This window comes from Rhododendron vialii, chromosome 7a, assembly GCF_030253575.1.
Source record: "Rhododendron vialii isolate Sample 1 chromosome 7a, ASM3025357v1".
Lineage (NCBI taxonomy): Eukaryota > Viridiplantae > Streptophyta > Magnoliopsida > Ericales > Ericaceae > Rhododendron > Rhododendron vialii.
The window spans coordinates 7,246,611-7,259,789 of record NC_080563.1 but is presented as its reverse complement, the minus strand read 5'-3'; the positions used below and the strand labels follow the sequence as shown (position 1 = coordinate 7,259,789).

Below are 13,179 nucleotides of genomic sequence, written 5' to 3'. Positions count from 1 at the left end.
GTGTACTTGATTGAGGAAATGTGAAGACAATTAAATTTGATTATTGACAAAATGTTGGTAGTTTTGATTATCTAAGAGCCAAAATTTGATGAGTTGCTAAGATATTTCTAAATTTGGTTATTCCAATATGAGTTCTTTTTGAGCAAATGTTGCTAACCTTATAAACATTTTTTGTTTTGATTATATCATTGTGAATACTCTAAGATGATTGCTATCTCTCCCTCTAACCCTAAGGAAGCCGCCACTCCCTATCTCTCTCCTTCCCATCCCCTTAGGGTTTATGCCGCAATGGGTGACGGGAGGGGAGGGATTTCTCCCCCTCGTAGGATTTTTCATCTCCCGATTCTAGATCTCGGAGGCTTTCTCTCTTTCCCCCTCCTCCTCTCCAAACTACCATTCGCCGCCCCTCCTCCGCCTCTTCCGTCGTGCAGTCTAATGGCTTTTGGATGTAGTGCCTTGCAGATCGTGGTCGCCAGAGGCGTCCTCCTCCCGCCGGAGTGGGATATCTAGGTGGGTGGATGAAGTCTGCTATGGTAGGGCGGACTCTGTCCGATTCCGTTACCATTTTTTTTTTTTTTTTGGTTCTTTTCTTTAGTGTCCCTTGTGAGAGATTTATCCGTCTGTTTGGAGCAATGATTTAGTTGGAGTAGGATTTAGTTGGGTTTAGTTTGCTATTCCGATATGAACACTTTTTAAACAAAAATTGTTAACCTTAATAATATTTTGATTTTGATTATTCCACTGCGGATATGCTCTTAGGCAAAGAAAAATCAACATGAAAATTCTAATTCGCCCACTCCTACCACCGAAATCCAACTGCCAAGTCTGCCATGGCCCGAAACCCGGTACACCTACTGCCGAACACACCATTTCAACCTCCCACCGGCCATAACCTCAACGCCACCATTACTACCGCAAATCCATTAGCTCACCACCACAACCTCCGTCTGTCGAACTCCACCACAAAACCTTCCCACTTTTCGATCGTCGACACTAATCTCATTCCTAATCTTTAAAAATTGGAAATACCACCATTTTCCTGACCTTTCAACTGTTCAAATAAAACCTAGTAGCTTTTAAACCTTGTTACTTTTCAAATAGAATATCTGTCCTAGCCCTCAAATACATTACCCTCAGTTGCTACAAACTATGGGCGAAAAAAGAGTCTAAAATTGTTGTGCAAAAATATCAATTGGGTTTATATATTTTTATAAACAATGCACTACTCAAAGTCAGAAACATTAAATTTTAAATTTTTTTTGGCTTTTGAGTAGTGCGTTGTTTATAAAAATATAAATAATCATTCTACCTCTATACCTAATTACACACCCTCACTTACAATAGAAGTGGAGTGGGAGCCCGCGCGCACTACACACCGAGTGTGTATGAGACCCACTCCTATTGTGAGTGTGGAGTTAGAATTTCCAAAATACAAAATGAGAAAGAGAAAAACGAGAGAGAGAGAGAGAGAGAGAGAGAGAGAGAGAGAGAGAGAGAGAGAGAGAGAGAGAGAGAGAGAGAGAGAGAGAGAGAGAGAGAGAGAGAGAGAGAGAGAGAGAGACTTAGGAAAAACTATTCTATTGTCCTAGTGAGGTACCGTCACGTGGTACTCCATATTCATTTTTTCACCACACATGTCTTTCGGTGCATCAAACGGGCATTTTGATGCATAATAGATCTGTCTTCCTGTGCATTGAATGTCACCTCTTTTTTTTTTTTTTTGTGTCCATTCGATGCACGAGATAAAAAAAATCGCATTGGTTTTTTTTGACCCCGTGCATCGAACAAGCACAACGCTAGTTGACAACGAAGAGAAAAGGAAAGGGTGGAAACGATCAAGAGGGGAATCAATCTTTGGTTTCTAGTGTGGTGGGTTTTGGATCTTAACGGTGGGGGCATGGGTTGCTTTCAAAATTAAGTAATTTTCATTTTCATTTGTCTTTGTTCTTTTAATCTTTGTAATTTCTAAAATTCGGAGATTAATAAAATTCTTTTGCTTATAAAAAAAATTTCCTCTAGATGTACTAAAAGCCGTTAACTATTTTGAGTCTTCAAGCTAAATTTGACAAAAACCGCTTTTACAGTCAAATTTGCTAATTTGGTAAAGGAAATTTAAAAATTCTCTAAGTTGAATTTGGTTGATCTATGTAGACTTCTAAATTTCGTTTTCTAATGGTTGATAGCTTCATAGACCGGAGGAAGGGGGGCTGCTGTCCCTCAATGAACAGCGGCTGCTGTGCTGGCCAAAACCTGCTGGTTTTTGAGATTACTCAATGTGGTTTTTTTTTTTTTTTCAATTGTTCGAACCAAGGACGTAACGGCTAACTGAACCAAGGCAAAAAGGTTTTTTTAAAATTAAAGGTGATGTATTGTGAGAAAATAACTTGACTTGTAAAGCGAAAAATAAGGCAATTTGAAAAAAAAAATTGTACTCCAAAGATATGATAGAATTTAAACAAAAAATGGCCTTAGTACACTGTAAGAGCAGCCACACCAAAACTAAGATTTCAGCAAACAAACTAGAAAAACGGCAAAAACAAGGACGTAACAGCTAACTGAACCAAGGCAAAAAGGTCACAGGCAATAATGGCGAAGACTTTTAGCAACGAACAATCAATTTTTATTTTTATTTTTATTTTTCACGAAATGAACAACCAATTGAGCAAGTGATAATTTGATGCCAATTCTAACTGGATTGGACATTGGTGGTGGAAGAGAACCCACCCCACAAGGTTTTTCCTTTTGCAACTTTTTTCTAGGTTGCCTCCTAGCTATTTGCTGGAAAAGAGGGGGAAGGTTCATCTCTTTCTTTTCTTTTTTTTCGGTAAACCACAAAAAATATGACGTAAAACTAACAACAGTAATTTTTTTTTTAAATAAAAACAAAACTAGAAAGTTGTAGTCTACAATTTTTTGGTTAGCGAAAACATAGCCTAAAGTTAGGAAGGTGAACTGACCAGATAAAGGTCCAAAGCCATAAATTGGGTCACGGTCAATTATTTGTAGTGCTGAAGACTATTAGCGATTGAGCAACCCCACACGGTTTGATTCCTCCAACTGATTGTGATTTTGTGGGTTTCCTCCAAATTGCTGGAGTGAAAACACCACGCAGTTTTCCTTTTCACCTCTTTTTTTCTGGGTTTCCTCCAAATTGTCGGAAAAGAGGGGGCGAGGTTCATCTCCTTTTTTTTGCTGTAAACCACAAAGTTGTAATAGTGGACATTGTGCAAACAAATTGGGAATTCCTTAGCACCTCCAGTGGTACATGGCTTTGATCAAGAAATCAAAGTTTTGTAAGCCCCAATCATTAGCGGGACGGGTTTGGCCGTGAAATTAAACTTGAACTCGGGAAATACAAAGAGAGTGAGTGTATTTGCAAAAGTATGTAGTTTACACAAGCTTGTCGTATGTTGGACAAAGTTGGGAATTGTACATATGCCAGTGGTGCATTGTAGAACTGATGAATACAACATACAAATATCGCCCATGTTTTACATTATTTTCATCCACGAATATTGATCAACAGAGCAATGAAGATTATAAATATTGTAAGACTATAAATGGATCTTTGGAGAGAAAAGAAAGGAATGGTAAAAGATATAATATCGAATTTGTAGCAAAAGAACCGATATTTTCTTTTCGCCTTTGTTGAGTTTAAAAACCAAAGAGAAAACGAAATTATATTTGCCAGAATGCATTTTACTTAGTATGCCCGAAAAAATTGAATAGGAATGTCTAGATTTATTTTTCTTTTCCCATCAAACCAAGATCACACATACCAGAAGGAAAATGAAAAACGAAAATGAAAAGTATCTAGAATCAGTAAGGAGGGAACCCAATTGCAAGTGATTTTCTAAGTAACTGCAATTGAACGAAGTTTTTGACACTATACAGAGCAAAAATGCTAGGGGTACATATGAAATATACATATTATGTACATATCAATTTTGTGGGGCCCACTTCGGGTCTCACAAAGATGATTCAAACCGCTCATTATTTTTTAAACATTTTTTTATGGAGCCCTGTAAAAAATCAGCACAACCCGATATTGGTAAGGATTTTTTTATAATTTGTGGAGGTGAAACTACTTAACTGCTTAGTTTCTCCCCTACAAATTCACAAAAAATCCTTACCAATATCGAGTTAAGCTGATTTTTTACAGGGCTCCATAAAAAGATGTTTTAAAAATAATTAGCGGTTCGGATCATTTTTATGGAACCCGAATTGAGCCCCACAAAAATTAGAGCTCTTTGTCTGTGTTGCAATACCAAAAGGGATCTATTGTCAACTTCTCTCTCTGTCTCATTAATTTTATTTTTCCGGGGCAGTTACCAAGAAAGTTCCATTTTGATACAAACGAGAAATTCTTCGGTGCTGGCTGGGCACTGGCCACGTGGTGCCGTGCACCATCTCGGCCGTCCAATGAAGTTTTGGACGGCTCAGATCTGTTCAGCGCTCAGATCTGTTCAGCTATCGAGGGGTATTTTAGTTATTTCACACTTTATAAAATCAGCCGAACAGATTTGAGCCGTCCAAAATTTCATTGGACGGCCGAGATTGGTGCACGGCACCACGTGGCTGGTGCCCAGCCGGCACTGAAAAATTTCTCGATACAAACGCACATGCTGCAAAATAGGGAGGGGAAATCATTAGCAGCCTCATCCACGAAGAACGTATTCCTTAGCAAATCGATAAGGACAAAAACCACAGTAGCGTGAATTTTGCCAGAAAGAAAACGAGGAACATAATACCAAGATTGACTATTTGGTTGTTCTTGAAGATACCAGTGAAAAGTCTCTTTTTTTTCCCAAAACGATAATCGGTGATATTATTACGTCGAAACTCATACATCAAAAGAAAACCCCATCCCTACCTAGGGGATCGAGAAGCCAAACGGGAGACTCAGTCCAAAGACTATACCTCATCCCAAATAAACCCTTGCTAGCCAAAAGATGTGCAACTGAATTAGTAGACCTAGGGCTATAAGAGAAAATACAAGAAGAAAAACATTTGCTCAAAGCCTAGATATCTTCAATGATAATCCTCACTTCTTGGCCTACCGTTACTAGCCCATTGATCATATTCACCACCGCCTGTGAATCTCCTTCCAAAAACACATCCCTCAAACCCAGTTGTTGGCCCAGTTGAACTCTCCTACGAAATGCTATTGCTTCAGCCACCAAAGGCCCTGTGCACCATTCCACTTTTCCATTAGCCGCAGCTCAAAATTGACCCATATCATTCCTAATAATTACTCCAAAAGCTCCAAGCCCATATCCCCCTTTCCATGCTCCATTCACTTTTTGTTTTTTTGAACAGCAAGAAAAATATTTTATTGATATGGAAAAAAGGATTACAAGAAGGCATGAGAGACAAGCATCATAAAGCCAAAAATTATGGTGTCCCTAGAATGACCGGGACACCCACAAAGTGATACTGGTTGGAAACTTATCTACATTTTTTTGGAGAAAACTAAAACTGTTATGCCTTTTTTGGGTGTAGGTTACGCATTCTTTTTTTGTTTAGTTATAACTTATACGGCTGTACCTCATAGTTTTTGTTTTAGGCAATTTTTTGGGCGAAATTATAGATAGAGGTGTACAGACCCTAAAATATCTGTGTATTTTTTTGGTCTTTTATGTTTTTTATTTTTATTTTTACCAGTAGTTACATTTTTTAGCAACCGAAATTTTTTGAAGTGTGTACTATAGGCTTCTCCTTTATTCACTTTAGATTCTATTAACATCACGATTCTTGGAAAAAATTGGTTGTTTTCGAAGCAATTGGATTACAGGATTAGTGTGGTTGGTTCATTATTCTCCCTTCTAAGGGAGAGGTCCTGAGTTCTAGTCCTCATCGAGAAGGTGCTCGACTCCCGTCGTAACAACTAACAACTAACCTGTAACATCCTATCGTTGGAAAAAAAAAAATAAAGGACAAGAATTTGGCAATCTTAGATGTGAACAAAGCGACCAAGGATAGATCCAATCATTGGTTGATTTTAAAGAAAAGAATCAATTGATGAAAATCAAGCTTTCTGATGCAAGACACAACTATTACTGGCATGGGGGTTGCTTGCCGGAACCAAACAAAGATTGAAAGACCAAAGTTTACTTACCCGTAATAAAAAGAAAAGCTGGTCTATGTCTATACATGTTCCGTCCCCAAATTTTAATTGGTGGCTCCAGGAAAAGAAAAGATAACATTGTGGAAATGAAGACGAAAGTTCACCTGATGATATAAACAAAAGGTTTATGCCTTATATGCACCTACCTACCCTAGGTTTAATTCGTTGTCACATTGAAAGAAAAGGTTAAATGTTGGGCCTTAATGGAATGGTTTTGATATAGAGAGTCTGATGCAGTAGATATTTTAAAAGTGAGCAGCTAAAATAATAAAGTGGCTTTTTAAGGGGTAATTTGGTCCAAAATATAGAGAGCCTGATGTGGATGCTCTTACTTGATAATCTCAATGGCCTTCAAAAAACGAAAAGCTCCAACAATCTAAGTGGTCCATAACATTACTGACTTATTCATAACATTTCAGAGATTGGAGAGGATTTTCTCCTAAGAAAAAAGAAACACCATCACCAGAACAGGGAGTGATCTTGTTCAATAGTCATCAGAAGTACAAATCAATGGCCTCCCAAACACACAAGGGACAAGAAGTTAGAAGTTAATCACCCAAAGCAACTTTAATGCATGGAATGTGGACCAAAAAATTACTGACGTATTCATATATTTATTTCTAAACACAACAAAATATAGCTGTGAAACAATCAGCAAAGTCCACAAATCTCCTGAGAACTTCCATCTGTTTACTGCTTTTAAAACTCCAAGAAATTGAAACCATATGCCTGCCGTAACCTATCTGAAAATGCGAGTTCTTGTATATATACAGGTATCAGAACCCCGGCATCGCACCACAATGACAGAATTTCAAACTCCAATTCTAATGCTCGGTGGAGTTTTCCGTTCCAATTCATCTCACAATTTGTCGATTCTTGATCCTTCATTTAAGTGTTGCTAGCCAGAAATAGTACCCATCCAGTCACTAGTCGTAAGTTGCACCTGTGCGAGGCAGTACAAATGCAGGGATCACAACGAAGGGGGAAAACAGAAAAGTGGGGGTACTGCATTCTCATGGTTAAGAAATTGAGGTAGGAAGAGTGGTACCAGGATTTGAAGAGCAGTACTGAATTCAGCATTGTCCAACGACTGACAGAGCTGAACAAGGTTTTCAGCAGTAGTTTCTGAGATGTCCCCGCTGTTAAGCTTGGCAAACAAGGGCACCTATTTTCCTTGAATTATCATCAATTTCTCGCTTCTTAGCTGGACTTGCACGTGAACCTCCCAGTGCTTCTGATGTCTCATTAAAAAGCCGCGTCAAGGTCATAATGACAGGTCTTTAATAGGCAGAAGCACATTATTCACAAATAACAACAACACACATCAGAGGGGGCAATATCTTTATGGTATTTTTTTTTTCATTTTTCATAAAATATGAAGATCTGAAATCACACTTTCTTAAAAGTTATCCTTTGTATCATCACTTAGTTTAGACAAAACGTTAAACAAAAGCAAAAGAAATGTGTGACATAAACTATTACCGGGTACATTTGAAGTATCATCTGTCTGGACTGTGTTGGACATGTGCTGGCTGATTGAACTTGGACTGGCTGAGTAGGGCTGTGTTGAACCCATGTCAGGTCTTTGGACTCCTGCACTAGTAACCAGCACGAATCTCCTAGATGCTGGGGTCGGAGTCAAAAACTGAGACATCTTATGTCCAGGAACTGTACTTGAGATGGAATAGGGCAATGAACCACCACCAGGATGTCCTGTCTGATAATTGGGGTTGTCGGTTCCCTAAAAAATTAATTAAAGAGTAAATTCAATATACCGCAATGCAACATTGACACAGTCGACTAAAGTCTAAGTGAACATAATCTCATAAAAACAAACTTACAGGATACAGCTGAGAACCCAATGTCAGTTGCTGGTATTGCTCCACATTCCTGAACACAGGAGGGGTTGCACGGACGAAGTGTCTTACTGTTTTACCTACGGAGTAGCAAAGTTCATCTTGTATGAATGTGTCAACATCTCAACAGAATCAAAGTTTGTGGCAAAATTTCCTTCGTATAAACTGAAAGTTGGAAAGAACATCAAAATAATAGGAAGAATAAAATATTTAAGTGAAACTGAGGATCAACAGGTTCATGCTATTACCATCGCAAACGCCAAAAGTTCTGGCCTCAAAGTTGAGAATTGTAATTCTGGCGAGGAGAACTATCTTTCAGTACGAGCATCAGTGGAATTAAAACCAATTATGTAAATATCGGTTGAACTTGAGGTGCTTCGAAAATTGGGATGGGAGAAACATTTGAGAGTGGTGCTGGCTCCATAATGCATCCCATGTGCAGAGCTCTATGGATTCGTTGGAACGGCTTGTTGCTGTTGCGATGGTACTGTTTCCTACAGAACAAAGAAGGGACAAATTATATAAAGAGTGAAAATATAACTACAAGCAAAATAGCACAATTCCAAAAGTAGCAATATTCTGGAGTTAGACAGTTCCTGAAACATAGTTATATTAGTAGTTATATGCTTCAAAATGAAAAAGATTAAGCACCTGGTAATAAGGGTGAGGGATACATGTCCTGATTGTGACTGATAGTTATCAAAAGCCATAGACTTGGGTACTTCTTTCTTTCTCTGCCATAATAGTGACACAAAATTATTAGCTGGAACATATGTAGCAGCAAAGTTATAATCCAAACACGGCCTAGATGATCTGCCATCGCTTATCATACAATTTTGGCCACCCAAGATCCACCTACTTTTAGAAGACATGCAATGCAACCGGACCAAAGTTGTAAGTTTTTACTTTTTATCAAATAACAGCCACGATTGAGATTATATGATTCTGCAAGAGCTTATGCTCAGTAGAATACCAACCTAGAAAAATTAAGAATTAGAGAAATATGCAGTAGCTTAGATGCTTTACAGAACAGAAGGATCAAGTAGTTTATAATGGAAAGTGAAGCAACAATATCACATTTTTCTCTGGAAAGTAAACTTAAAGGAACTACAGAAAATGCAAGTGAAAAAAGCTAACATCTAGCTTCGGCTAAACCACTCAAGGGAAGGATCCAAAACAGTACGCAGTCAGACCTTCACGTTTCTTCTACAGAAAAACCAGCCCTTGTGTAGCTCAGCATTAAACCAAGTGGAATGCCAGCACTATAGGACCAATTGAAAGGCAATTCTATGCTGATTTATACAATTAATAAACATTTTGTAAATCTTTTGGAAAAGAAATCCTTGTCAATATTCCCATCACTATTTCGAAAACTACAATTTTCAAGCCAGGAAAGAATACAAAGTGCTCATGCTGAAGAAAGATGAGAGATCAAACCTACATAGCTGTACATGTCTGTAGCTGTTCGTTATCAGTCAACTAGCTTCCAAACTCAGGAACTTGAAAACCAAATAAGAAAGCTGCGGCCTTTGCCTAATCCAAAGAAGAAGAAAAAAGAAGTTTAGCGAGCAAAAAATAAAGTGAGTTGCATGACACTGAAAAAGAATGTAACATGCGGGCTTGAACGAGCACCAACTTCAGTGGAAACCATCTCATTAGTAAAGAGAATTAACAAGGAAAAGGCTTATGACATCCAATTTCTTCAAGTTATTCCACTTCATGCCTAATCACCCTGTATTTGGTACGGGCTTTTCAGCTTATAAACATGAGTATCAAATGTTCACTATAATTCCAAATGATCTTAGAATGGGCACCAAGACCAATAATATGTGGTGGTTATTTTTACTGTCAGTATTCTAAGAAAAATACCTGAGTGGGAAGCTTTGGTTTTCCCTGGCCACATATCGTAGATAGACTTATTCGCTGATTACTTCATCATCGATAGTTATGAAAGGGATGTGAGCAATCTTATGCCAGTCTTCTCCTTCCTTCCTGCGGCAACGAGGCTTCAGCAATGGACAGCCGCTAACATACAGCTATAAGAGGGAAGTGGGAAATCTCTCTACCGGAAAGGATTGGAGCTTGAGGGCAGCAGCCCCTCCTCGGGGAACGACTCCAACACATCTTCGGATTCACCCCACAGTGAAAAGCTTGTGAGAGAGGGTAGTGTTTGCAAACCCCAACCTCTTCGGCCACCGACAAGTTTCTTGCAATTCCAGATTTTAAGATGACCCAATTTGAAGGGCAGACCCCCTTCCTTCCGGAAAAGACTCAATTTCTTGACATCTGGATAACTCTAACGACTGAAGAGACGAAAGGAGGGTGAGCATTTGTTCTGGCAGAGCCTTCAGTTTCTCGCAACGAAAGAGACTTAAAGAAGACAGATTTGGAGCAGGTAATCCTCCGCAGGGAAAAGATAACATATTATTGCAATTACTGATGGTAATTAAGTTTCTCAAGTAATGTCACATTTTCAAGCACAATGCCATCCGGAATCAATAGGGTCTCAAAATTTTTACAATCCTTGATTCCCAAAGATCGAAGCTTTGGGAATAAACCAAGTGGGAGGGATTTGAGGCTCTCACAGCTATCCAAGGCCAGCCTTTCAAGGTACATACTGCAGTGGCTGATCTCCGATATTGGGACACAGAGACTTGAATTCTCTACCTTCAGCTCCTTCAAATTTTTTAGCATTACCAGCTCCCTTGCAAATTCCTTCAAGCTTTCAAATCCTGAAATCTCCAGTTTTTCAACAGAAGACACACTTTGCCACTCCGACTGTACCCCTTGGCATTGCTTCAACACTAGACTGCTTATAGAAGTAGTCCTTGAGAGTGAAGCCACAAGCTTTGGGCAATCCACTATCTTAAGTCTCATCAGAGAAGGCACATTCGTCGGTAAGTGTCCGATGAGCTTGGGACAGTCGATAACCTCAAGCTTTTGAAGCCGAGAGAACTCTCCAGCATCTAATATACACCAATCCACCCACTCCGGCATTTTCTCAAAACGTAGAGTCTCAAGCGACTGAAACAGTTTGCTTAAAGATCCACTCTCTCCATAAAACTCATGGCCCACGTTCCTTATTGTAGAGACCCGTCTTAAATATTAATTTATTTTATTTAATGTGGTTATGTGTAATTATATTTAGTAATTAAGTAAGGTAAGGATTTTTTTATATAGACGTGCATATATGTGTATATGTGTGTTTGGTTGATCAGGCTTGAGTTGTGTGCTATGGACCAAGTGCGTGGGACCCATATGTGATGGAGTTTCTTTTAATATAAGCCTTTAGAGTTAACTATTATTAATTGTTAGCTTTATGGGTGTTAGTGTAATGACTCAAAACATTATAGAAGATGGAACAATAGTTTAATTCTTGAAGGGGGCCATAGTGCAATTTTGAACTTTAAAAGGCTGAAGTCAGCCGAGAACTCTCTGGAGTTCTCTGTTTTCCCTGCTTTTTTTTTTTCCCCCTTTTCCCGTTCTCTCTCTCTGTCTCTCAACTCTACCCAAACCCTAGACTTCAACCCCAAAATTGGATGTCAAGATTCGAGAATCTCGCAAAAAGGCAAGAAGAGAACGTGATCTACGGACAGAGGGCTACACATCTATCCCAACAATGTTGCATTTGGCCAACTTTGGTGTTCCTAGCATTTCGGGATTCGGCTCTTTTGAAGTAGGATTCTTGCTAAATGCTAAGATATGAGAAAGTATAGTGAGATACACCTAAAAATCTGTGATTATCGTGTTTTTCTTTTCAATTTTAAGTTAACCCTAATTTGTTCCAAGTAGAGGTGATTTATGCGTAGTATGTCTTGTTCAAAGTATATGTGGACTATGTGTAGCATGTGTTATTCATGAGTTTTGAATTTTCACGATTGATTAAAGACCTTGATGATTATTTACTAGATTATGTAAATTTTAGTATGTTGGACTGGTTTGAGGATCGTGTGGTTTGAGTAAGGGATGATCTAATATGTGATGATTTGATACATTCCTATAAGGTGTTTGATAAAATGACAGAGAGAAAAGTTAAAGCAATTCTTGTAATTAGACACCACAGTTGATAATGACTCTACTTATATATTGATTTGATGATAATTTTACTACCGTAAATCGGGATTATAGATTATGGCTTTGTTGAGACTATGACTAGATTGTATGATCTTTCTCGTAGTTTTGGATGATTTGAAATTGGTACTTGTTATTTGGGTTAGTGAGCCACGTATTGGAGGTTGACTTGACCATTTTGTACTTGTTGTGTAGCCGGAAGCATATGGATAATGAGTTTATCCGTCGGTGTATAGTTCGTAAACCCACGCAGGATAAGGTGTTCCATAGGCTTTTGGGTTAGTAGCCCATAAATTTGGATGATTAGGGACCTGATCAGTCGCCTAGGATTGGTACACAACTTGTTAATTTGGACTATCGGCCTTATGTGCTCTTATTTTCTCCTATTGACTTATAATTTGATGTGTTTATGTTTGAAGGATTTTGGATATATGAGATGAGATGAGCTTACGTGGTTTGGTTATAACTTGGTATTTGGAGATTTGGATTATTATCTGAACGGATTATTTTTATCATTATTTCGGTTGGATGCATGAGAAGTAAAAGTTATTATGTATTCATTTGTTCTAAGTTACGATATATCCAATGATTATCTTTTAAGGCTTAATAAAATGCAAGTTTTCTTACAATATTGCATATACTCACAAATTGATCTGTTCAAAAAGAAGTAGACAAGGACAAATTATTTTGTGTATCGTGCATTTTGCTTGTGTTCTCTTATATTCGCCTTTAGCACGCTTCCTATTGAGTGTCGACTCACGTTGCATAATCCAACTTTTTTCAAGTAAGGCAGTGGATCTGAAGACATGATAGTGTTTGATTTGTTATATTTTCTTTTAGAGCTTAGTTGATATACCTGTATTCCATTAATTTGATAGTAAAATTTTGGAAGTCCTGTGACTTGGTATTCTCTTGGGTTGTAACAAATTTAATCACATATTTTTACTCTCTAAAAAACTTGAAACGTGAATACGCTTATAGGTAATTTTTCTATTGTTGGAGAGGTGGGAAGCCTCAAAGCCTCATTGGTCTTTATGGTAAAAACTTCCGGGTTTTCTTTTTATTGGTGTTGACCATTTTGAAAAAGCCCTTGAAACAAACACTCCCTTCCAATTTTTTTTTATA

At 38.2% G+C, this 13,179-nt stretch overlaps 1 long non-coding RNA gene and 1 pseudogene across 1 annotated transcript; one reads left to right on the top strand and one right to left on the bottom strand.

The window, feature by feature from the left end:
• LOC131334693 (basic leucine zipper 23-like) overlaps positions 1–13,179 on the bottom strand; it is a 40,190-nt pseudogene that overhangs the window by 20,157 nt on the left and 6,854 nt on the right.
• On the top strand, positions 11,172–12,571 carry LOC131334701 (uncharacterized). Its single transcript, XR_009202244.1, has 2 exons — positions 11,172–11,659; positions 12,250–12,571. It is a non-coding gene; the product is annotated as an uncharacterized LOC131334701 (long non-coding RNA).